At 40.1% G+C, this 25,274-nt stretch overlaps 1 protein-coding gene across 2 annotated transcripts in view; it reads right to left on the bottom strand.

The window, feature by feature from the left end:
• Positions 1 to 25,274, bottom strand: part of slc8a3 (solute carrier family 8 member 3) — a 126,266-nt gene that overhangs the window by 16,254 nt on the left and 84,738 nt on the right. The gene's annotated exons all lie outside the window — the stretch shown is intronic.

Here is a 25,274-nt window from a genome sequence, read left to right as displayed (position 1 = left end):
GGGGGTTTAGACAGATTGACAAAATACTGGACTCTGATGCAAGAAAAAAAAAAAATGCTGTTTATTTGTGCAAATGCTCAATTACTTTAAGAACAAAATGCCCAGAATGTCAACATGTGTAGGAAGCCTCCATCCTGTATCATTTTTCACTTTTGGTGGATAATTTCTGAGCCATTTTCAGCACAACCATCAGCGTGTGCACCCACAGTCATGCCAAAAAGGGAGCAAACAAGCTCACAAATCTATTATCAGACACATAAACAGGAGTGTTTTAAAGGCAGTGGGCTGGCAGTACTGACTGCACTCACAGGCCAGAGTGCTGTCATTTTGCCAGGAATACAACTGCGATAGGGAAGATTAACCTAAGAGATGTAATTGTAGAGGTGGAGGAGTGTGCTTGTGTGTGTGTGTAGACAGTGAATGTGTAAGTGGAGGGCTAGGGTATCTGTGTCTCTGTTTAATTGCCATCATCAGCATGCTCTTTTGTGTGCTCTGCCTCATCAGATCTGTCCGGCTACAAAACAGTGAGTCCTCCCCTTGATGTTGCACACATCTGGACTCAGAGACCGGCATCAATACGACACTAATGGGGCGCCTTTTCTCTCTTTAGCTCATTACGGAAGAATCATCATTTGACTTACTGGGGCTACTCTGGTTGCCAAGGACAAAGTGGCTGTGCTGGGAGTGTTGTATGTGAATACATGAAGGAGTGGATGTATGTACGTATGGATTGGGGAAAGAGATACAAAATGAAGGAGAATTTTGTGCGTGCACAAGCAAAGTATGGGAGATGGCTAAATAGATTTATGAGGCAATAACAAAAGAATAGAAATGAGCGATTGGTGGAAAAAGGAGAGTAGCAGTGGAAGCAAGGATGGAGAAAGAAATTGAGGAAGCAAGGGGTATTAAAGGACAGAATCTGAAGCGATGGATGGATGAACACTGGCAGGAACTGCTACATGCGGATAGACAGATGAAGGGAGTAGTAGATATGATAAAAAAGAAAGAAAGACAGGGATTATTGAGTGGAATGAAAGGAGTGGGTGGATGGATAAAAAGATGGGATCAAAGATGAACAATCTGTTGGATGCAAGGAAGAAGAATAATTTAGTGAGTAGTTTAATGGAGGGATTGGCAGAAATGGGAGGGCAAGAATTTACAGAGCAACCAAAGATGTGAGGTTGAAAAAAGGAGAAGGAGTGGAGGAAAGAATACGTAGGCCACAGCCAAAACAAGGACAACTAATATAAGGAATATGAAAGAAAAAATGGAAATCTCAGCGAATGAACTAATGGACAGGAGGACAGATGGATGCTTGCGGGGATTGAAAGGATGGATAAAGGTACTAACAGAGCTAGGATGAGTGATGCATGAGTTCTCTGATGGATAGAAGAGGTACAGAATGAGCACTATTGATCTATATACAGAAAGATGGATGGAAATGGAGAAAGAGATTGCAAGAACAGGCTACGGAGCAAAGAAGGGATTGTAGATTCTTAATAAGAAAGAGATCACAGCTTAAAGGAAAAGCTAAAGCATACAGTTGGATGTGATGTTAACTTGTCTGCATTTCGCATGTGTGACAGTCATGGTTCAAGTGAATAAGGCTCCATTCACACAGGTTAACAAACAACATGTCGTGAAGGGAAAAATGTGTTTCATAGCAGTTGCTGGAAAATCGGTTGCTAAAGCCCCAAACACACAGCGACCACCTGGCAACCACTGGTTGCCATGGAAAAATGTGTATTCCCAAACTGTGAGGCACAAAACCGGCTTAAGATTGCTGTGGTCACCTGTAGCTTGCATGACTCATGCCGACTTGTCTACAAATACTCGCCAGCTGCTCTCTGAGTGGTAGCGAAACTGGAAAAAGTGCGACAAACCAGAAACAGAGGCCGCTTGTTCCTAATGCAAAAGGTTGCGTCTTTTAAAATGTGTCGGCTGACTTTTACTTTGAAGGTAGGCAATCTCAGTCACCAGTTTGCGTTGCACTTTTTCAAGTTTTTTCTACGACTTTGCTTGGACTTCACGGGTATTTTCAGACAATTCAGAGCTCCTTTAGAGAACTAAGCTATTACGAGTCATCTTAAGGAGGATATCTGCAATCCATGTTATCGTTGTTGCAAAAACTTCACCAATTTCTTCAGTCTCATGGTGCCACTGGAGATCAGGAAAATTATTAGGTCTCATCAACCACACTGTTCAAACAGATAAATAAAGACAATCTGCAGGATGTAAGCTAGAGACCATACAGCGACATGCTCAGGCAATAAAACCTCAGACTACACCTGCAGTTGAAAATATCAGAAACAGGAACAGATATCTTAAATAGAGGGCTAGAACGAATATGACACAAGGGTGTAAAGTGGCCAATCACCTTCAAACTTAACTTTTATGTGATTTAATGTGAAACGTTTGCGACTGCATGCGACTATGACAGAGCTCTGATATCACTGTATTGGCAAAATCAGTTCAACACACACACATACACAGAAATGCGATCAGATAGGACAAAAAGGATAAGTGGAAGGCTGAAGATGTGGACATAGAGGGAAGAAAGGAGGGTTGAGTGATGTTCATCTGTTTCCTGCAATCGTCCAATCATGAAGAGACATTATCTACTGTACTGAGCACAAGTCATCAGTCTTCATAAGGCACACATTTGCATTTGTGAAGATATCGACACCCGTACTGCACATCACTTCCACACACACACTGTGCGACTGTGAGAGAAAACGTGGTGCACAGGAATCTCAGCAGACAATCTGAGTGTTTCCTGCAGCTCAGAGTGATTCGTTAAATAATAATGGTTCAGGATTGCAGCTGAGTGGCCGCCGTCTCCGGTCTGCACCGCTACTCAGCTTGCACCAAACACACGCACACAATTGTCAGCCTGCGAGAGAAACAAGATGACAAAGACGGATGCTTCAGCTGCCTTTATTATGTTTCAATATGCAGGCTGTGTAACGCGTCCATCATCTTGTTATGCTGTATCCATGTTTCTGACGGTGTGGAATCGGAGGGAGTCAAAATGCTGAGCACACACCATGCTTCATCTTCTCAGGCAACGCTGCTAGAATGAATGAACTGATAATTTAACTGAATGCTGGATGATTTCACTTGAGCATCCTGATAGAGGTCTTTCATGGATGAAAAGTCATGTTTTTAATCTTGCTGCGCTAATTAATGCCGCTATGAGTAACATTTTGACATAAACAAATCGTCGGCACATTAATTTTGAGATATTATAGTGATTACTGTAAACAAATACAATCATTGGCAAGAAGATTGGCACACCCTACCACACACAACACTGTGCTTAAATAACATGCAGCAGGCAGCTGATGGTGGTCTGGTTTACGACAAATGAGGAAGAGTTTTGTGTTCTCCCATCTTCCTATTTATTGCGTGTAATCCATCTTATATCATATCACAGCATGTAATATGACGATTAGAGATGCTGGTAGGTGAGTTCTGTTAACCGTGAATACAACAAAGCCAGCTTCTCCTCTCTGATTCCACTCTTTCTGCTAATATAGGTACAGTAATGATTAAAGTGGTACTCACTTGGTAGAAAACACTAATTATGGGGATTTCCCCAAAAAGCCTAACTGTTTCTTTAAACATTTGTAGGAGGAACTGATCAGTTGCTAGGTTTCATATTTGGTTTAATCTGCATCTCTAGATAACGGCTGCTTGGGAAAGCCCAAAAAGCCCCAGACAGTCTGCCTCGGGACACACCAGAGATGCTCCTAATCGGCACATATGGCGCATTTCGCTTGGGACGTTTTTTTTATATTAACAAGAGTCTTGTTCCTCTCGCTATTACTGCCTTATCATCACTTTGTGGCCTTTTCCTGTCTGTCTCTGGATCTTTGCCTTCAATCCTTCGAATGTTTCCTTTAACATCTTCTTTCTGTGCCTCATTTGTACATCTACCTCTGTCTTTATTTTCTTGTTTTCTTTAGCTATATTAACTTGGTAGGTAAGTTAGTGATTTTAACGCATCTTCACTGTCATTTTTTATCTATCATTTATATTTTTATAAGGGTAAAACTAACTGAAAAAATAGGGTCACCGGGCTTTACAGTCTTTCTGTCTTTTTCACTTCCTTTTAAATTAAAACTAGGCTACGTAAAACTCAATGCAGGTTGGATCTTCCTGTTGTAAGTAAAAAAGAAATTTCATGATTTTACATAAGCTACATTCAGCTCTTCCCTTATTCAAAGGGGGTCACCATAGCAGATAGCTCTGCGTGTTTTGCACAACCCCTTCCTGACGCAACCTCAAAGGGATATATGTCTCCTCCCGGGATTGAAATGAATCTTTCATTTGTTAGGCAAATGTTTGAACCAGTACACTAATTTCCTGATTTTATGTATGAAAACAATTTCTAAGACTTATTAGAAAGGAGTTCTGGTTCTGGATCAGCTACTGGCCAGCTTTACTGATATTTGGCATCAAAGATATCTCACAGAGTCCTGGATCGCTGATATAATTTTGACTGCTTCGGTTTTCACGACTCTTGAGCGTTCTTAAAATAGTTTTTAATATCGTGCGGCGGCTAACAATTTGACAGGAAATATCAGAGTAGCAGTTTCTGCCTCTGTAAAGGCACCATTCTGAGCTTCTGTGGATTGATCGATGTGTGGAGGTCTCTACCCACGCGCGACGTGTGACTTGCTGTGCTGCAGTGGTTTCACATGATCCCTCTGACTGATTGCGCTAAACAAGCAGGAGAGGATGTAATTAATGTGGGTTTAAAAATCAACTTTGAAAAGATGTTCTGGTGAAGCAAATGAAATGAACACAGAGGAAACATGTTAGTTAAACCTCAAAGATGCACAGTGCATTTCCATGTGGAACACTAACACTCTAAGCAAACTTTATTTGCTTGCAAGGAGAAAAAAACTATTATCTCAATCGACACCTTTCAGCTGATTTTGTATTCTGCAGCTGACTCCAGAACGTTACTACTACTGTACACATTCTTGGCCTCCAATTTTACTCTGTATTCTGTATTTGTTTACACCAGACGTTATTTGATTCTGACCTGGCTTTGAGGACTACCTGCCCATTGCTTGTAGAGATAGTATAATTCACTATTTTAAAAAACAGGCTATATTTTGCCAAATAATGCCACTGTTACAACAGCACCACCTCTTGTCTATGTTCATTCCCTACACATCCTCCTCGCCTTTCTCCATCCTGCCTCCATATTTTATGCATCTCTTATTCCTCGCCTCTGTTTTTCTCTCTCCCCGATTTGTCCGGTCCAAATTTCACGCTGAGCTACGCAGATCAAGTGGAGACGAGCTCCCTCTACTTGTTAACACTCTGTTTATTCTGCAGCCATATCAGCCTCTCTACCGTGTCAGCAGCAGGCAATTACAGAGCAGATTACCAGCTCTGATAATGTCATCAGACCAAGGCTTCGACACAAACGCGCGCAGTGAATACACACATATGCATGCAAACAACTAAACACTGAAGTTCACCAACATGCAGAGGATAAGCACAAACTTACACCTGCAAGTAAACAAGCGTTCCGCACGGGTGGAAAGAAAGTTTATCCCGCTACATTGTAACTGACAGCTGTATGTGATCATTTATAATAAATTGAGTAATTACATAGAATAACACAGTAGTTTAAAACTAACAGTTCACAGGTTCCTGGTTCAATCCTGCCACCTGGCTGAGTATTTTCCTGGGTCTACTGCAGCTTTCTACCAAAGCCCAAGGACATGCAAGTTAGTTCATTATTTTAAATTGGTGGTAGCTGTTGATGTGAGAGTGTGTGCTTGTCTGTCTCTCATTGTTAGCCCTGCGACTGGTGATCTGTTGAGGGTGCACCCATGCCCAAGCTCCAGCAACCCTGGATGGATATCGTTTCTACAAATCATCACTTAAATCGATTGCCTTTATAGCCAGTGTTGCAATGGACGTTTGCTGAAGTACAATTCAAAAATTATTTTATGCTTCTTTCTACTTTAACTTCACTATAGTTCGGGGAAAATGTCCACTACTGTGTCTATCTGAGAGCAGTAGTTACATTACAGCTAAAATATATTATTAATGGTATACAAGAGGAATCATTTATCATACAGTCAAACAGGATAGTAAATAATAGAACGCTGACAAAGTCCTTTTCTGTAATAGTTTTATACTCTATGTTTGCTGATAACAGTTTTACTTCAGGTTTAGCAGCATTTTTACTTTAAACCGAGTTATTTAAAATTGTAGTTTTGCTACTGGTTTGAGAATGTCTTCCACCATTGCACCAAAGCAATACTGTGTAGTTAAGATAAGATCAGGCTACTGGGTGTTCAAACTGTGTTGCTGTCACACTCCGATGACTAAGTCACAGAGACAGAGAAGTTTTGTTAAACTGAGATGCAACTGCTATGTTGCAGAGAAGCTTGTAATCATGAATCATGTTTTAGCGATGTCCACACTGGATTTTAACCTTTTGCAGTCTGGCAAAAACATCTGCATTGTGTTCTTATCTGTTTAGCGAGGACTATGCATTGGTTTGCAATCCACCTGAGGATTCTCTCTCTGGAGACTGTGTGTTGGAGATGTGCTGAGTTCATCGGGAATCGAGGGGTCTCGATTTAATCTATTGTGGCCACTGTGCTTACTGATGTTACCCTGAGAGCTGATTAACTGCCTTGCTTGGCCTTTGCAATCGCACAGGCAAAGCTGCAGCCGCCACTAAGTCGTCTCATCGGCTTTTTAAAGCCCAAGGGGTCCTTCTAAAGCCCTCAATATCCACTTATCATATACAACATTATTATCTGCACCATTATTATGCCTTTTCTACTAAGCACTAAACTGGAAGTAACTTTTTTTTTGGTTGTTTTACCCTCTGGATATAAGACAGCCTGCATATGAATATTTCAACATGTGTATTTTGTCCCTAAATGAGACATCTTTCAGAATAGCTGGCACCACACAATTAAAACAAATGATTCAACAATGTTACTCATTTGTTGACACAAAAAAGAACAGTTTCTTAGACAACTGAGATTGAATCTAGAAATACTGAATTTTTACAGGCAAGTAATCTTGTCAAGAGAAAAAAACTCCTAATTTCTGCATCATTTTATGCATTTATGGTACACTGCAAAAACTCAAAATCTTACAGTGGAACAAGTGAAAAATCTCTAGATGACACGGATGACACACTCCTCTTCTTTAACTTCCTGTGCCTGATTGCTACAGTGGATCATTTGCTTTCATCCTCTTCTGTCACACCAACAAGCTGCATGTCCTCCTTCAAACATAAACCTCCTCTGTGGTCTTACTTTTCTCCTCCCAGATAGTAACTTCATTTTCAACATCATTTGTCCAGTCAATCCACGGTCTCTCCTCTTCACATGTCCGAACCATCTCGACCTTGTCACCAGACTTTATAACCTGATGTCCATCCTGGTCACTCCCAATGAAAAGCTTCATATGTTCAACTTCGCCACCTCCAGCTCTGCGTCCTGTGTTTTTGTCAGTGCCACCATCTTCAAACCACACATCACAGCAGCTCTCACTGCCTATTAAATAACTATTAAATGGTAATCTAAGTCACCTGTAAAGATTTCAAATAGTTAGCCTAACAGCTTCTGCATACATGTAGACCTACATTTCACTCACTTTACTCACTTTTAGACCAATAGGGATCAAATTTTCTATTGTTTACATTCCTGTAAATTTATGGCTGGTTTGATGATACAATTTTGTAACAGTATTTGGGTTGAAATGAAAATGAAAGCTACAGTGTAGCTGCAACAGTGAAATCTGGTTTAAGCGCTTTCCTCAGCTGAATTTGGTCAAGGAAAAAGAAATCATTCTTTCTTTTTTAGGGAGGGTACTATACATAGCAGCATGGACACACAACCACACACGTGCTCCTCACACCTCCGAGGTGACTGCTGACATGCCCCAAAATAAACTGGTTTAGTCAAAATAAATCAAATCAGAAGTCAAGTGACTACTGGGAGCCATCTAGCATTAAAGGGAGGGACCTTCACTAATGCAAGAAAAAGCACATGAGCTGCACCTCCTGTTAGGTGTGTCAGTGAGGGGTGAGCTTGGTTTTCGGGAGGGTAGGGGCAACATAAGAAGGTCATCAGCGACACAGACTTTAATGAGGGCCCACACTGAAGCCGGTGCCCTTGCCGGTCCCCCCGTGTGTTAAGACAGGCCTGACACTGTAGTGTGCCACTGGCATGGCAGGTAGCAGTGCAGCTCATCCATATCTATGTGCTGAGAACAGCCCCTCCACACACCTCTCAGGAACAATTACCGCTCTTCCAGCTCCTCATCACAGATGGCGAGGGCTTTCAGAGCGACCCCCGCCCCTCGCCGTCTTGCCTCCGCGTCTCATTGTATCTTTGGTTGACTGTGTCTGTCTCTCTCCACCTCTCTGTCTTTTTTTATTTATGCTTAGACTATTTCTGTCTGCTTCCTCCTCCCTCTGCTTCTATCCCCCTCCTCCTCCGCCTTTCCCCCTTTGCCTCTCCCAGCTCCAAACTCAACAGTTCAATTTAAATCCATTACACCCAAGCCCCTGACAGAGTGTGGCATCCATGGTAACCGTTACTAGACAACATTCTCGCTGTGACTCTGCAGCGAGGCCACCGCTGGCAGGGAGATGCACTGAAGGCATGTGGGGCATTTTGACGTAAATGCCTGTGTCATTTGCTAAGTGACAGGTCCCGTCCTTCAACCGCAACCCCAATGTGGAAGGGGAAAAGATCACATCATAAATCATATCGTGCTGACGGAATGAAACATATTTGTTTAAAAGCATGACAATTCAAAGCAGAAGGATGAATCTAATTTGATAGCAATATGGCATCCTTCTATTGTCATTCCCTGTGCATGGCTGCCCCTGTAGCCCTCCTATCTGCCGAGCATGACGCTGAGTAAACATGGGTAGGAATTGAGCAGCAGTGATGGCTGAGGTAAACCTGCTCCAAGCCTCCGTCCTTGAAGAAAGAGTAAAGACACGCTAAATCACCAACACAGCATCTCACATCCTACACTAACTACTGTACAAAACCACAGTAATCACAGCAGAGAAACTCAGCTCTGACCTTTCCACTTGGAAGGCGGTGCTGTAAGCATACACTGCACTTCCACTATTGTCTTGATTCATGCAAAGTTGGGCAAACAATGTACATAAAGATAAAGATTCGCAGTGAAAATATGCAAGGTTATAATCACAATCAGAGATAATTAAAGGGACTGCTCATGCAGTGCTTCCCACAATAACACTGCATCAATGAATTACCATTTAATTACATGTTGATACAATCAATGCTGCTGTGACAGTTAGCTTGGCGCTAGCAGAAGGGGAAAATAATCATGCATTTCTTCACTGTAATGGAAGGAAACTGTAAAAGAAGACATCTGCCTTTTAAAATAAGTGGCGACTGTTCTTGGAAAATGATTGCTGCCATCATACCATTAAAGCTGTCTGAAAAACTTTTTGTGGACTCGATGCAAATTCTGACACTGTTTTGAAATCTTTATTCTCTGCAATAGTCATTCCGTCATTCTGTAATACCTCCTCTGCTGTTACTGGTGGATTTAGCTGTTACTGTGCTGGATTTAGAATAAACAGGCCTCAAATCCAAACACAGAAAACGGAGAGGTGGGACTCTGGTGTGGTGGTTATCAGTGTCACCGCAGAGCATGAAGGTTCTGGGTTGGTACCTGCGAGTCTGCTGGGGCCTCTGAATCTGCATTTTTTGCAAGTGCTCTGGTCCAAAGACAAAGAGCACAAAGGTTTGACAAAAGCGGCGTACGCTAAAGGTTTAGCTTGCTATTGTGCCCTTTTTAAAAAACATATTTTAATAGGTGGCCTTTTCACCACTTTTCTAGCAACGGTGAGCTGCAAGGTGGTCGTTGTCTTCCAGCAGCTTCCTTCTTATTCTTCTCACTAAGCTCCAACATGTACCAGCTCAATTTAAGTTATTTTGGATGCCGAAATTCTTGCTTTTTTTCTTTATTTTTGGCATTAGCAGCCAGTTTCTCTCTTAACAACTTCACGGCTGTCTTCGTGGCACTATGCAAATTGTAGATAGCAATCAAAGACCTGTCAGTTTAGAATGGAGGTCAGAACAAACCAAGCTGGTGGACACGTACATACATTTTATGGTAATGATGATTTTGTGGGCATTTTATGCACACATTAGGAAACAAGGCACCTTGTGAAGCGTCTGAAGAGCCAAGAACTCAAGTGAAATGCTTATTATTAACTTTCTTTACAAAACTTGAGTTTGCTTGGCTGCACTATAAACAGATGAACCAACTAAATATCTGTTTACGTCTGCCAAAGCAGATGTGTTTTTTTTATGAATCTTTATTGATCAAAACTTTGATAGCTCCAGTTTTCAGCTTTTAATTGACAATTTTCTGTGTCGAAGGTATCCCAGTTATATAGACAGTACATTAACTCTACATAACCTTCATTATCATGTCACACCCTTCCTCTGACAATCCCCTCAGTGACCCGAGAAAGAAGTGGAGCTTTAATGAAGTCAGGGTCTGCGAATGCATGAATAGCACTGGACTCCCATTTGAATTAAATCTATTCATCCATGCCAGTGTGATTTCTCTGTGGTACTGAGGAAACCGAAGGCCCTCTGAGTCGTGACATTTGTGCCATGGCTGGTGGAGCAGGCTGGGAGGTGAACACCCATCTGCCTATATCCCTGACCACAAATTCCAAACCCATTGCAATACATAGGCTTTGCCTGGAATGCGAAAGATAAGGGGAAAGGAAATCACAGTGTAATAGGTTTGTGACCAGGTGTTTTAGCAGACATGTCTACATGTGTCTATTTGAAAGAAAAGCAGAAACACATTTCTTACAAGCAAACACTGTTATTCTTCCACATACACCAACAAAGGAGCATCCAGATTCACTTCCTGCAGTGCACCTGTGACACACAGTCTCTAGGGCGTATTTTATGATTACATAATAATCTTTACTTAAATCCATTTCTTGCATGGGAATTAGTATCAGTGTCACACGATTCTAATTTCAGAAGTCTCTCGACATACTAAAGTAATCCCTCCCAGATTTCAATATTAATTTGTCATGTGTATTCAAAGAGAGCCTTGCATGCTTTGAAAATGAGCTGAGAACAAACCAAGAGACTTTGCTGACAACAGAGAAGGGATTTAAATGATTTTAGACAGGGGGAGGTCAAACTGTTAAACCCCCACCAGGACTGATGCAATTCATAAGACAGATGTGCAATGTGCAAAGCAGATCTCCAGCAATTAAGACAAGAGAAAATAGCACATCAGAGATATAAGAGGTGTTCTCGAGGCTGATTTCATTGCTCAAATGTCAAGGTACTGATTATGAGAAAGAACTGCAGCACAATGCTGAAAGCACAGTTTTATATACTGTAGTCCATGGGCTATTATTATTATTAATAAAGTGGACCTATCCTTCTTTTTTCCTATTTTCTGTCATAACTATGAGCTAAAACTCAAGAGCAAAAATTTATTATAAAACTAGCTTAAAGGGAGAGGTTAAACTCAGCAGCTGCACCAAGTCCCATTGTCAGATAAATACAGACTAGTTATTATAGAATCTGCACAATTACTCTAGCAAAGAATAAAAATATGGAGCTGGGAACGAGCTTGATATGCACCTTTTACACTCTTATTAAACATCAGTCACACCACAAATCACCAGACTACACAAAGCATCAAGTCCAAATTGCAGCTCATTATCATTTTGTTGAAGGACTGCTGTGTTAACTCGTATAGTAAATCTGAAATCTGACAGTTTAAGCCAAGATAATGATCAATAGTCAAAGCCTACTGCTGTGCTCCCATACTATTTAATTAATCACTGCGCAGTGTTTCAATGAAGACCGTCTTTATTTTTAATTCAGGGCACAAAAGAGTTATTTAGTAGCTCCATTTCAAAAAAAACTGGTCAAATCTATTGTCTCACTTTGTTTTTGTGCATTGTTTATTGTGTCAGCGGTCTCTGTGGTAATGCCATTTCTGCAAAGCTGTCGAATACATTGTAACTTAAAGCGAAACACTGATCAACACAGTCTTATTTGATAAATATAAAGTCACTTTCACTGGCTGATTAGCTTAGCACACACAAAAAGCAACTATGTTGCAGAAAGCCCTGCTCCCAGTCTAAAAAAAGAATCTAAAGAGTCCATAAAAAATAACAAATTATTTTTCATGCACTATAGCTATCACACAGATTAGGTATAAACTGTTATTTTTGTAAGTTGCAGTACATGTTTCCTTAGTCTTTGTGTAAACCCACACCTCATTTCTTTATATTTTTTTCAGTAAAACTGGAAATAGGTGCAGCTATTTATCAAAATGTATGCAAAAATAAGGAGTATATGAAAGAAAAACAGAGTATGTAGAATCTAAAAAACTTGAAGGTGAATGTTTGGTATGATGACCCTTATTCTTCAACACAGCCTGAACTCCCTTAGGAAAGAGTTCTGTCATTTCTTTAAGTAGCTTTCAGGAATAGCTCTCCGAGCTTCTTGAAGGACATTCAAAGCTCTTCTTTAGATGTTGGCTACCTTTTGTTTTGTTTTCTTCTTCTAAAGTAGTTTTCAGACAGTACTTCATGGCGAATCAAAATTTGATGGTACATTTCTGCGTACATTTTCCAAGTCCACTACACCACTGGCTGAAATGCTGCCTCCACCATATTTACACCTGGCTGAGTCTAACCTCAGCCTTTTCTCCCTGTTTTTCCATTAAGCATGGCTTCTGGACAGTCCCCCTTCCACTTACAGCATTTCTGATGAGGCTCCAGTGAACAGGAGGTGGATCAACTGAAGGTCCAGATGCATCTCTCAGGTCTTGTGCCAGGCAGATTTGTTCCTATTTCTTCAGGACATCAGTTTCACATAATGTTTATCAGCTGCAGATTTTTAGGCCTGCAACTTCTTTTTTTCTCTTTTGTCCAGTTTACTCGGGGTTTTTTTGGGTTTTTTTTCCCGAGATATGCCTTGTGCATTTTCAAACGTTATGTACAGGAACTAAGCTGATCTTTTAAATTAAATTCTCAGTAGGAAAGCAAACAGAAGGTGTTGAGGATCATGTAGTGAGGCAAAACTCACCTTAAATACTTCAATTTGAAGCCTGAACATTGCTTGATGTTATAAATCTTACTGTAATTTTCAGTGTTCATCCATCTCTGGCACCCACTTTTCTTTTTTTCCTAAACTTAGCTTCATTAAGAAAACAGACTGAGGTCCTAGGGTCACATCCCTGAATTGTTTGCCAACAGGTGGTGAGGTTGCTGCTCCTGCAGGGAGCGACAGCTGTTCCCCATCGCTCACTCACCAAGGTCTTGCTGTTTCTGCCATCATTCGTGGAAACAAGGGCAGAGCTTGATGAGCCTCTGGAAAACTGATGGCAAACGCACCGGGAGACAGCTAAAATGGCAGGTATTAGTAGATTAGTGGCTCTTGTGTGTCATTAGCTAAGGTAATAATGGAAGGCTTTGTGGGAGGTTATGTTGTGTAATGATGCATATGATAGCATAAGCCCTTATTAAACTACATTTCAGGCCTATACTGACCCACATAAAATGTGTCATTTGATCAGTAAATGGCATCTAATCCATGGATTTTCTGATTACCATTTCCTGTGCGTTCTTGTACGGACTGCAGCCGTCGGTTCTCTGCACACCTGTTAAACTGTAGGAATATTTAATCCACCTTTCTCAGAGGATACCATGAAGGGAATGTGTCCTTACATGCTCGTGGTGCCGTGGGAGGTTCCACTGCACAATCACATAAATGGTTGTTCAGAGTAATCCAGATCACGCACCTATGCAAACCTAACCATGCTACAGTATAAGTCTCCTGTTTTGTTTTGTTTTTTAATCTAAAAGAGCTTAACACAAAAACACAAAAGAGAAATGAACAGGAAGGTATTTTATGGAAATACCCGCCACAGGCCACCTGTCATCCAGACAAATTGAACTGACGTAAAATATAAATAATTTACGCTGAACAACATAATCCAGAATCTGTTATGCTGTGCTACTTTACTTCCTCAAAACTTTAATAAAATACATATTAATTCATAATAAGTTCATAATAAGTAGTCATACAATGTATAGTTGTGGTGCGCGTACAGTACACATCCTTTTCCTCAGATTTCCTGGATTACTATGAGATTGCCAAAAAACATTAACAGCTTCATTCTGACATACTGGCACATCCATTGGGAGATCCCCAGTGCCATCCGTAATGGCTGGTGGGGCTGGTGATAAGGAAAGTGAGTCTTTATCTCAGCCCAATTAGGCAGCTAATTGATTCAATACCAGTCATTTAGACCTCCTCCAGGCTCAGGATTGAGCACTTCAAGCCTTTGAAAAGACATCAGGTCCCTGCAGGGGAGCAACCAGGGAAAGATTGTGTTTGACCCTGCAAAGGAGTTAGATTATAATCTAGATTGAAGAAATGGGTAAATCTGACGAGAGATTCAACCCTTAATATTAACTGTCACTTTAATCTCTGACTAGTTTCATTGATTAGAAGACAAAACTGTCTCATTTTAACTTCACAGTGATCAATTAGCATTTTTTTAAGATATTAGAGTATTTTTATGGGTGTTTATTGGAATTATTGACCAATATAATGTTAATAGTAATATAAAACATGATATGCTTCAAAATGTGTCTATTTTTGTGTGGGCTATTGGTTCCCAGCCAAGTGTAAAGTGGATGGAATGAGAGTTAGCGCCTCCAAGTCTGAGTCCATTGTTCTCAGCTGTAAAACGATGGAGTGCCCCACTCCGGGTCAGGAACAAATTGCTCCCCTAAATGGAGGAGTTTGAGTATCTGCAGTGATGCGGTTGCTGTACTGGCCTGTTGAGGTACAGAGCGAGCAAAGTGTGAAAGCACTGTTAATTTACAAGTGAATCTACATTCCTACCTTTAACTATTACCATGAGCTGTGGGCAGAGATCATGATTACAAGCAGCAGAAACAAGCTTCCTCTGCAGGGTGGCTCAGCTCTGCGAGATAGGATGAAGGAGTTCGGTCATTCATCTTATCTCCTCCACATTGAACGAACCAGTTGGGTTGGTTCAGGTATCTGATCAGGATGCCTCTTGGGCGCCTCCTAAGTGAAGGGGAGGAGGCCCCGGGGAGAATAACTCTTGGGAATTTATTGGTGTCCCCCCTGGATGAGCTGGGAAAAATGGCTCAGGAGAGGGAGGTCTGGGCTTCTTTGGCCTTATGACTCAAACACTTAATGGAGTGGAGACCAGAAAACAGATGAATGCATAGATTTTGAAAAATGCAAGACATTTCCTGTTTTGAAATTGCATACACAGCAATTTTGTCCCTATTGTCCACCTCTGTAACAAGTACAACCTATCATACATGCTTACTACAAACTGCACAATTACTATAAAACTATTGATAAAAGAGCACTACAGATTAACACTTTCTCAAATCTAAATATTTAAACATCTTTTTATCCATTCTATGTTCTATAACACCTGGATTTTTCATGTAAATCTATCTACATATTTCCATAATTCCATTGATGTGCGATCAGATTAGGTGCAGATCAGGATCAAACTGCAAAGTGGCACATTGCCCTTGATTGAGAATATGCTCTCTTAGTGTCCTTCTGAAAAAAGGATGAGCCTACTGAGCCTATACTTGCAACATAAGAACAGTGCTATTTACAGAGATGGAGGTGGCCTTTCATTTCCCATGGTGCTAATCCAGCGCTGCCTCTGGCTTTCCATTTCACTTTTCTGAGGAGGCAAATAACTCTTTTTCTTGACACACTGAAAGCAGGCGATTCATTTGAGGTCAAATACAGGTTGGCTGCTAACAAAGGGATGATAAGCTTGACTTTTAATGCAAGACAAAGAGCAGGTACATGAAATTCATTGAGTCGTAGAGATTTATGCAGCCCGTGACCTCAGCAAAGGGAACGTAATGAGCGTCAAGTTCACAAGTGGTATGCTCTTGGTTCTATCACGTAGGAAAAAGCAGATATTATTCATAGGATGATGACATGGAGGAGACTGTGTGGAGCATCACGTGGTCTCTAGTGGTTAGTCTAGTGGTTATGGAAGTAAAGCAAATCTCAAAGAGATGCCATTTTAAACAATTTAGTCTGGCTTTAATATTACAGTATTGTGGTCACATGTAAAGGCCTCATCCACACATACACTTAGTCTTGCTTCTTTAATGAAGACAACTTTTTCCCTTTACACACAAAGCTCGTGAGGAAAACATTTTAGATGCAGGTATCTTCAGAAACCCAGAGAAGTACAGGAAAATGTCGACGGCTGGAAAGCTGGTCACAACTGAAATAATCTGAAATGGTTCCCAAACGTTTTGAATTAGCTTCTAATCAAATGGTGTCTAGCTGTAACTCACCTCTTAAGTTGGATGTCTTTAGCTATTTCTGGGTGCAAACTCAAACAAAGACTGTGGCATCACTGAGAGTTAAAAACGACCCCAATGCTTCCATCTCCAATAAAATGTTCAGTGTGGCTATTGTCCCGCATGTTAGTTTAACTACATGGCATCCATGAAAAAGAGGATTTACACAGTTTAACAGAGTAAGACCTTAGCAGGAGGTTAGCTTGTTGGATTTTCTTCCAACAAATTGATTGACAATATGAAATTACCTCTACAACTTTTACATATTCACTGTTAACTACAGTGCCACTCACAGCTAAAACTGCTACCAAAGCCTACAACCATGGCCAATGCTAATGTTACTTTTTTCTTCTTTCTACACACACTATTCCTACTGCTAGTTAGTCTCCCAAAGGCAAACTGTGTTTGCAAGACATTAATTTAGAAAACACACAGCAGATGTTTCAGATTTGGTTGAGCATCACATTTAATTTCTGGCTCAGGCTGATGTCAGTATAATTTTGTGCAACACATAAGTGTCTCATACCACATCAAACACCTCCTATATATGTATTTGTATTCAATGTGATAATGTTCTACAGCACAAATGTCTTTATATTCTCAGAGGGCACTTGCAGCAACATTTTAAATTGTCTATTTGAACTTCACGTGTCCTAGCGTTGGTGATCTGGCCTGAACGTCCCGCCACAATATGACTCACCCCTCATTCGGCGGTAATGAATGTGTGTGCGTGTGTCTGTGTGAGATGGAGAGAGAAATCTGGAAGAAGGACCCGGCCAAGCTCAAAGAACAGCATGTGAAGTGCCCTTAGATGCCACAAGAGCTCACTCTGAGCGAGGCGCCTGACGGGTGGCACATTTCCCAACGACGGGCATGATTTGAATGAAAAGTGGCAGGGTTGGAGATGGATTACCACAGGGAGGAGAAGGGAATTAATCCTATAGCCACGCACGCACAAACGCATTAACACATGCAACAAATGCAGAAGATAATAATATACTTTCATCACAAACACGCTAAAGCCAGGAATACTTTCTCCCTGATTCTGTTTTAAACAAATGCAAGAAACACTCAAGTGTTTGCTCCTACACAACACACCACAGTACATGAATGATGACACTGCCAGCCAGTGCTTTGTAGCACACTTTTTGCAGTGTCATTTGAAGGTCCCACACTTTCAAGTGTACCCGGGATGCTCCACCCCTCCTCCATCCCCTTTGCTCATATACTGATGTTTTTCCTGAAACATTAAAGTAGCTTATTGTTTCCTCTGTCCTTCCTTTCTTCCTGAACATATCAATTATTATCACGTCTTGACTCCAACTGGCCAACTTTATGATGGCTTTAGATGTCAGGAAGCAGACTGTTTGGGTATGATTATTAATTTGCATCTACTTACCATACAAAGCTAGATTAATTCGTTTGGCCAATTTTATTTGCAACTAGCGCTCAAAAGACTTGTTAATTAGTCTTTTAAAAGCAAAAATGCATATAATGTGAAGATGTGACCTTTTTTGTTGTAAATATATATCTTTGTATTTTTGGACTGTCAGAATGAACAAACTTGACATTTGCCTTTGACATTTTTGGAACATGCTATGAGTCTGATTGCATAGAAGTCTATGAGAAATTGACTCTACAGCCACTTTGATGTAATGCAAGAGTAAAACCTTCCCAGCTGGTTGCAGTTGGTACTTTCTAGTCAAATTTTAGTACAGCAGGTTTATTCGTTTTGCAGATTAAGCTTCTATTTTGTGCAAAATAGACTATTAATCAGGGTACGAATTAGTGCATGGGTACCCTGAGATTGACAAGTCACTAGTACAGGTAATCAGTATCCATTAAGTTTTTTCCTAAATCTGTAAAACAGTGATTATTGGATAATCAAACCAGAGGCTAAAGGTGAAAATTAGCCTTTGTTGTCTCAGCAGTGTAAAAGTGCCGTCCTGTGAAAACTAAGTGCACCCTTGCTGCTTAAACAGGAATTAAGAGGGTAAGTAGCCAAGTGCTTCTTGATTAATTTATTATCAGCTAGTCTCACCATCTCTATAAAAGCAGAGGTGCTAGAATCTTCTCAGGAATGGATGTGCCTGGAAATTCACCCTGAAGTCAGACTGTGCAAAAAAACAAACAAACCCCAAGACCTACATTGCACATTCTACAGGCCTCGGTTAGCATGTTCAGTGTTAAAGTTTATGACAATGCAATTACAAAAAAGTCTGAACAGGTATGGCTCGTTTTCAAGTATTGCCAAGAAAAAACTCTTCCCTCTAAAACATCTGGCTGCAGGGTTTTGGTTTGCATAGCTGCATCTGAGCAAACACAAAGACCTCTGGAAAAGATGAGACCAAGGTGAAAATGCCACATTTAATAAAACCAAACACAGAATATCAGCACTAACACCTCATACCAACAGTCAGCACGTTGGTGAAAGGGCTGATCATTTGGCTTGTTTTGCATCCATAGGACCTGGGCGCTCAGTTATTGAGTCGACCACAAATTTCTCTGTATACTAAAATATTCTGGAGTCAAATGTGATGCCATCAGTCCAACACCTAGAATTTGGAGCAAACTGGGTCATGCAACTGGACAATGATCCCAAGCACGACAGCAAATTTACAACAGAGTGGGTGAAAAATAAAATAATCTAAGTGTGTAATGGCACAGTCACAAGTCCAGACCCCCAAAGACTGGAATACTGTGGTGATGATGTGAGATACTGATAAGCCAAGTTACTGTAAAGCTGATATTAAGTGAATGCTGCTAAAGATGGTTCTGTAAGTTCTTGAATTCTTGAGGTGTACTCAGATTTTCACAAGACTGCATAAAACCTACCTTTCTGTTCTCTCTACCTTGCTGCTAAAGCTTTCATTCCTGCGAAGTAAACTTGAAAAACATCTGATTATAAGCAGAACTCCACAACAGAAACCGCACCAGGTTCAATAGTGATGTCTCCAAACGTGACTTACTGCTTTCTATCAGATGTATTTTACTGCTTTGGTCTGGATTGCTGCTAATTTAATTAACGTCAATAATCCAAAGATTTGTTACTTTATATAATTTTAAATAAGATTCCATCATTTTTGAATGTTACAAGGGACATTCAAGTGAGTTTCACTTGAGTATAATAGTTTAATGCTGCATATTTATCTGGTTTACGTACATGAAAAAATGGCAGAATTAAAAATTAATACTACTTAAATCAAATGTAACATATGCCAAAAAAAAGGAAAACTTTTGTGCCAAATCAACTACAACAACATAGCTTTGTTGCATATTATAATATGTGTGTTTTAGGTGAACATCTATTCTTTATTATTCTACAGAAGCCCTGGCCTAACGTCTCCACACATGTCTGACATGAATATCGAGATGCCTGAAATAAAACTCAGTGGACTGGGAAGTGACAAGTCCTAATTCTGCAGCTTGTGTTGTAGCCGCGTAAGTGGACCGGCCGGACTGGCCACCTCACCAAAGGTGCTAATTGTATTGACCACTTCATTGTGAGTTAGGGAAGGGCATTGCTAGAGCTGGCAGTAAACAACTCCAGACTGACAGGTCAGGGTGACTGTTGGCTTGATTGCTTTCATTACTCAAACACTGTCCAAAGTCTGACCCAGCATCAGCGCCCAGCTTCAGCACCCCCAAAAGTGAATCAAAGCACCCCCAAAGATTTCTTACTTTTTTTGACAATATTTGCTGTTTGTGTGACACACTGCTAAAAATATAAAAAGCATACAGTACTTTGTTGAGACATAACATTTTAACAACAAAAGTATAGATACCACCCCCCCCCCCCTCCCCCCTCCCAAAAGCTGCATTTAACCTTCAGTTACTCTTTATATAGTTAGGTAGGAGTCAGACCATGTTTCTTTTTAGCTGAAAAACATTACACCAGGTAACCTGGGTGTAAAAGAAACTTGTTTTCCGGCGATGTTTGCTACATCCTACACCCTACAATCTGTCCTACACTGTAGTAAAATCAGCGACATTTGACCGTCCTGTTGCTCTCATTGAAATGTATACAGCCTATTTAAAACCTAAAACTTAAAATTGTCCTGAGCCACATTCAGGTAAAAGTGTAAAATCAAATGATCCGTCAATCAAGAATAATGTTGGATCAGTGTTTCAATATTTATATCTTTTATTAGATGTTCATGTGGTTTGGTTATTTTCCTTTTGGTTGAAAGTAAACTGAGAGAGGACTTTTTGTTAGTGATCTTAATAGTATTTTTTTCATATTAATGTAATTTTTCATCTAATTGAATGCAATCTATTTGTGTATGATTGTCAGTCCAAAGAGGAAGAGGGGAAAGAGGTGTATGTGAGGAGAAAGTACAAGGTCAGGAAGAACCAGGTAAGAAAACAGACAGGGAACAGTGACAGGCAAAACAGAAACTATTAAACTGACAAAGAGAAAAAAAATGATTTTACTCATACAATCTGGAAGTTGTGTTCTCCCTATATTAAAGCTGCTATACAGAATCTGCAAAACAAACTGGTTTGAAACATTTTTGACCCTCTTTAACAACATTCCAACATAACATTATAATTGATCGCGGAGATTAAAATTAATAATATATTTTTATGTGGTTCAGCCACAACTCTACTAAAACCTCAGCCAGTAATAGGTAGGCCAACTTTTGGACCGTCCAGTTGTCTGTATGACTGCCGCTGTCACGGTTCTGGGTCGGATTGACCCAGCATTTTGAGTTTTTTATGTCTTGCTTTATTTTTGAATGATGGATTGTTCTTTATGTTTCTCTGGTGCTTTGTTGGGTTTTATGACGAATCTGTGTTTCAGTTATTTTGGTGTGTTTTTGCATTATGGATTGTTTTCTTATTCTCTTGTAGGGCTTGTGGTGGTGATGATGATGATGATTATTAGTTCCATGTTTCTGTTTATCAGTGTTTAAGGATTTGTTGTTGCATGTATTCTTTCAGTTGCATGTGTTATATTCTGTCTGCATCTTTGTTTAGTGGTTTCTTATTTTCTGTTTTATTGTGAAGGTCTGTCTCATGTGAGTGTGTTTAGTTCTACTGCTCCCCTGTCTCGTTAGTCCAATTTCTCCCAGCTGTGTCTCCCTCCTGTTGCCCATTCCCTGATTACCACCCTGTGTATATTAGCCCTGTGTTTTCCTGTGCTCAGTGTCGCGTCGTACCCTCAGATCCTGCCTGTGTGTTCCAGTTAGTGTTTTCATGTTTGGTTTCTGTTTTGTTTGGTGCCAGCAATAAAGCTGAGGTTTTCAGTTACATTGAAAACACATCTCTGAGTCCTGCACTTGGATCCACATCTCCACCTGCCCACACACAGAGCCCTGACAGCCGCAGTACGTGCGCCACATTTGCGCACTATCAGAAAGTGCCAAACGGTGCCCTGGTGGAGTGAGGAGCTGTAAAGAGAAGCAGAGTGCTCTGTTTATATTCTAAAAATGTTTTAAGCTAGCTTGTTTCAGAGATTCTGTACAGCAGCTTTAAATGTTTTCCAAAAGCACACATACACTTATCAGTGTTTCACAAACTTTTTACAGTGTGTACCACCTGATAAAAATGTCAAGCTCTCCTAAGTACCACTATGAAAGAATGAAACCCATAAATCTTACAACACAAAATTAGTATTATTAAATTAGTAAAATTAGTGTCTGCAGTAAATACTTTTATTTGTAATAATTTATTCTGTTTTGGGAGTGTTTTTTTTTTTTTTAATGTATCTGTATTACATTATACATACACATTAAAAGTGAATCTCTGTCCAAAAAATGCACTCGGTTTACTTTTTACTCACTATGAGCATCATTCATTATTCTCCCCCAGTAATTAAGGTTAGGATATGTAATTTTTTTATTCCAATCCATTCTTCTTTGGCAGCATTTAAATAACCTTTATCAGATTTGATGGTTTTGTTACAGACTTTTCAAAAAAGTGTTTTGCTTTTCTTTCACAAATCTGGGATTAAATTGTGTTAAAATGTACAAAACAGTGACGTCATGTTTTGAGACGAGGACCCAGGGACAGAGAGACTTGATGAATTTAAGAATCATATGATTTATCTTGCCTGGCTGGGCAGCTCTCTGGGTGCTCAGCACCCCCAAAGCTCTAATCCTAGAATCGCCCCTGGCTGCAACAATGAGTGATGTCACTGTGAAGATCAAAAATCTAACAGTTGTTTTTTTGTGCTCCTAGTTTGATCATCATGGGAAGGAAATAATAAAGAACTAAGAGCTAAGTTTGTTGTTGTTTGATGCAAAGGCTGCGAGGAAAATGGAGCAAGGCTGTTGCATATGAAAAAAAAGGGCAACAAAACAAAGACTCTCATAGAATATTCATCAATTCTGCTCCAACACTACAGCTTTAATAAGGAGAAAAACAAACCCAATCAGCCCCACATCAGCGGTTATGAACAACAATATAATCGCTACATTATATATGAAAACGGAGAAATTATCATATCATCCACATCACTGTGATCCAGCAGCACCTACTATGGCAGCAGGAGACTGGTGTATATGTAACCTCTAAAACACTGGTGTGTGCTTTCTCTAATATCAAATCAAACAGATTTCATCAGCACGGGCACATTCATAAAAGATAATCGTGCACGGGAAATAAATAGAGAAAAGCTTTTTCATTACCTCCTCATCACATATAGATCAAACATTTATTACCCTTGATCAAACATTCATTACCCCGTGCATTTAAAAAAGTAAGTAGACAGAGCTCACATTACTCACTGTCAACACAGTCTGCACTTTCATTGTGTTTTTATCTTTCTAGTATCAGAATTAGTAACACTTTAATCAGTCTGGCAATAAGTATACACGAGTATGTTTAATAGAAAGAAATTGAAAGAAAAACATGCATTGAATATTTTATCATCTGCATACAGAAACCACTCAAAAGGTTTCACTTTCTTTCCCTTCAGCCTATGGCCCAACAAAGCAGCTGTTCTGATTTCTTCAGACTGAACCTGGCCATTGGCATGTGTCCTCCTTAGCTCCAGCCGTCATTATCCATCTTCATCTCTCCCTCCATCTGAGCAGATAGCTCGCTCTACCTCCACTTCCTCTTCACCTATTCTGTCTTTAACAATCCTCACTCGTGTTCACTGCAGTGAACCCAGTAGTCCTGCAGTAGACCTCGACCGTTGGAAGCGATAAAAAACAAACGCACAAGTGATTTTAATTTTTTTTTTTTTTTTGCATTAAAGCACCAGGAGGCCCCTACTGCAAGGTCTAATCATATTTACAGCAATCTATCAAAATATATTTATTTCACCTGTCGATACAAATGCTTCCAAACGTTTTTACCTTCTTTTAAGCACCTATCTCTTTAAAGTTTTTGGCTTTCTGTTTAATTTTACTCATGTTGGAAGAAATATTATACACTACTAAATATATGTTTGTGGTGTTTTATACACTAAATGCTAATTTGTGTGACTAATTAGTGAAATCTTGTTCAGATTTGATTTGATACTAATGAGTGTATGTGTCACAGGTTTGATCGACAGCTTACGTGTGCATGTTGGAGCTTATTTTGTTAAGAGAATATTCAAAAACTAAGAGTGGATGTGAAGGAAACGTTATACAGTAGATTCAGATGCTTCACCAAAATTTTGCACTAACTGTTTGGGAATTACACATTGTTTTATACAGAGTCTCTATTTTCAGAGTCTTAAAATGAACTTGACAAGCTAACATAATTTTATATATAAGAACTCTTTTTAATCATCTTTGCATTCAGAGACTGTCTGACGTCTGTGATGCTCTGCCAGGCTTTTACTGCAGCCACTTTCAGCTCCTGTTTGTTTGTGGGTCTCTGTGCCTTCATTTTGTCTTCAACATGACCTTTTGCCATTGAAGAGTATTTCCGTTTTTTGCCTTGAGAAACTCTTGGGTTACTACTACAATATACTTTGGGTCATTATCCATTTGTACTGTGAAGCCCAATTAGTTTTGCAGCATTTAACTGAATCTGAGCAGAGATTATATCCCTGTACACTTCAAAATTCACCCTTCTGCTTCTATCAGTAGTCACATCATCGATGAACATTAGTGGCAGCCATACATGACAATGCCACAACACTGCTTCCACCATGTTTGAATAATCTTCACCTCATGAGCTGTTCCTTCCCGTTCTCTATGCTTTGGTCTTCCCATCATTTTGATACTGATTACTCTTGGTTTCATCTTGACAAAGATTTTTTATAACTGTGCAGACTCTTTTAGATGCTTTCTGGCAGCGTTTAATCTGGCCTTCTTGTTCTTGAGTGTAAGCAGTGGTTTGGACCATGTAAACAAACACCTTGTTGTGTGTTTACAAGGCCAAAGATCATCTACCAATTGGAAAGTCCGTGGTTGGCTCCCTTCCTGCATGTGAGTTTGTGAATATTACATTAAAAGTGCTTATGCACAGAGAAAAGCACATAAGCGATTGAAGATTGTGGTAAAAAAAAAAGTGCTTTGGTTGATCAAATAGAGCAGAAAAAGCCATATAATTATAGTTTATTTTTACTATTACATTCAATTGGGATAAGCTTAACGGCAATCTTACAAATTTAAAACAAGATGCTTGACAGGCAGCTTGCATGTGTGCGTATGGGGGAAAAAAACCCTGCAACAACACAGAAATGGAATTTAAAAACAAGAAGCATCACAGAGCAGCGGCAGAGTGACGCGGCCGTCACTCATGGAGACCTGCGTAGTAGCTGCTCTTCATCATGACTCTGAGAACATGGGAAGCCGGCGCACAGACAGTGCTGCCAGACCCAATAACGTAAACATAATGAGCTGTAGTGTTTGGAGGGAACAGCCAAGTGTTAGTTTCTGCACCCTCCGCACCAGCTTGT

This window comes from Neolamprologus brichardi, chromosome 19 (genome assembly GCF_056152115.1).
Source record: "Neolamprologus brichardi isolate AB-2024 chromosome 19, ASM5615211v1, whole genome shotgun sequence".
NCBI lineage: Eukaryota > Metazoa > Chordata > Actinopteri > Cichliformes > Cichlidae > Neolamprologus > Neolamprologus brichardi.
This window is presented reverse-complemented; position numbering and strand designations above follow the sequence as displayed.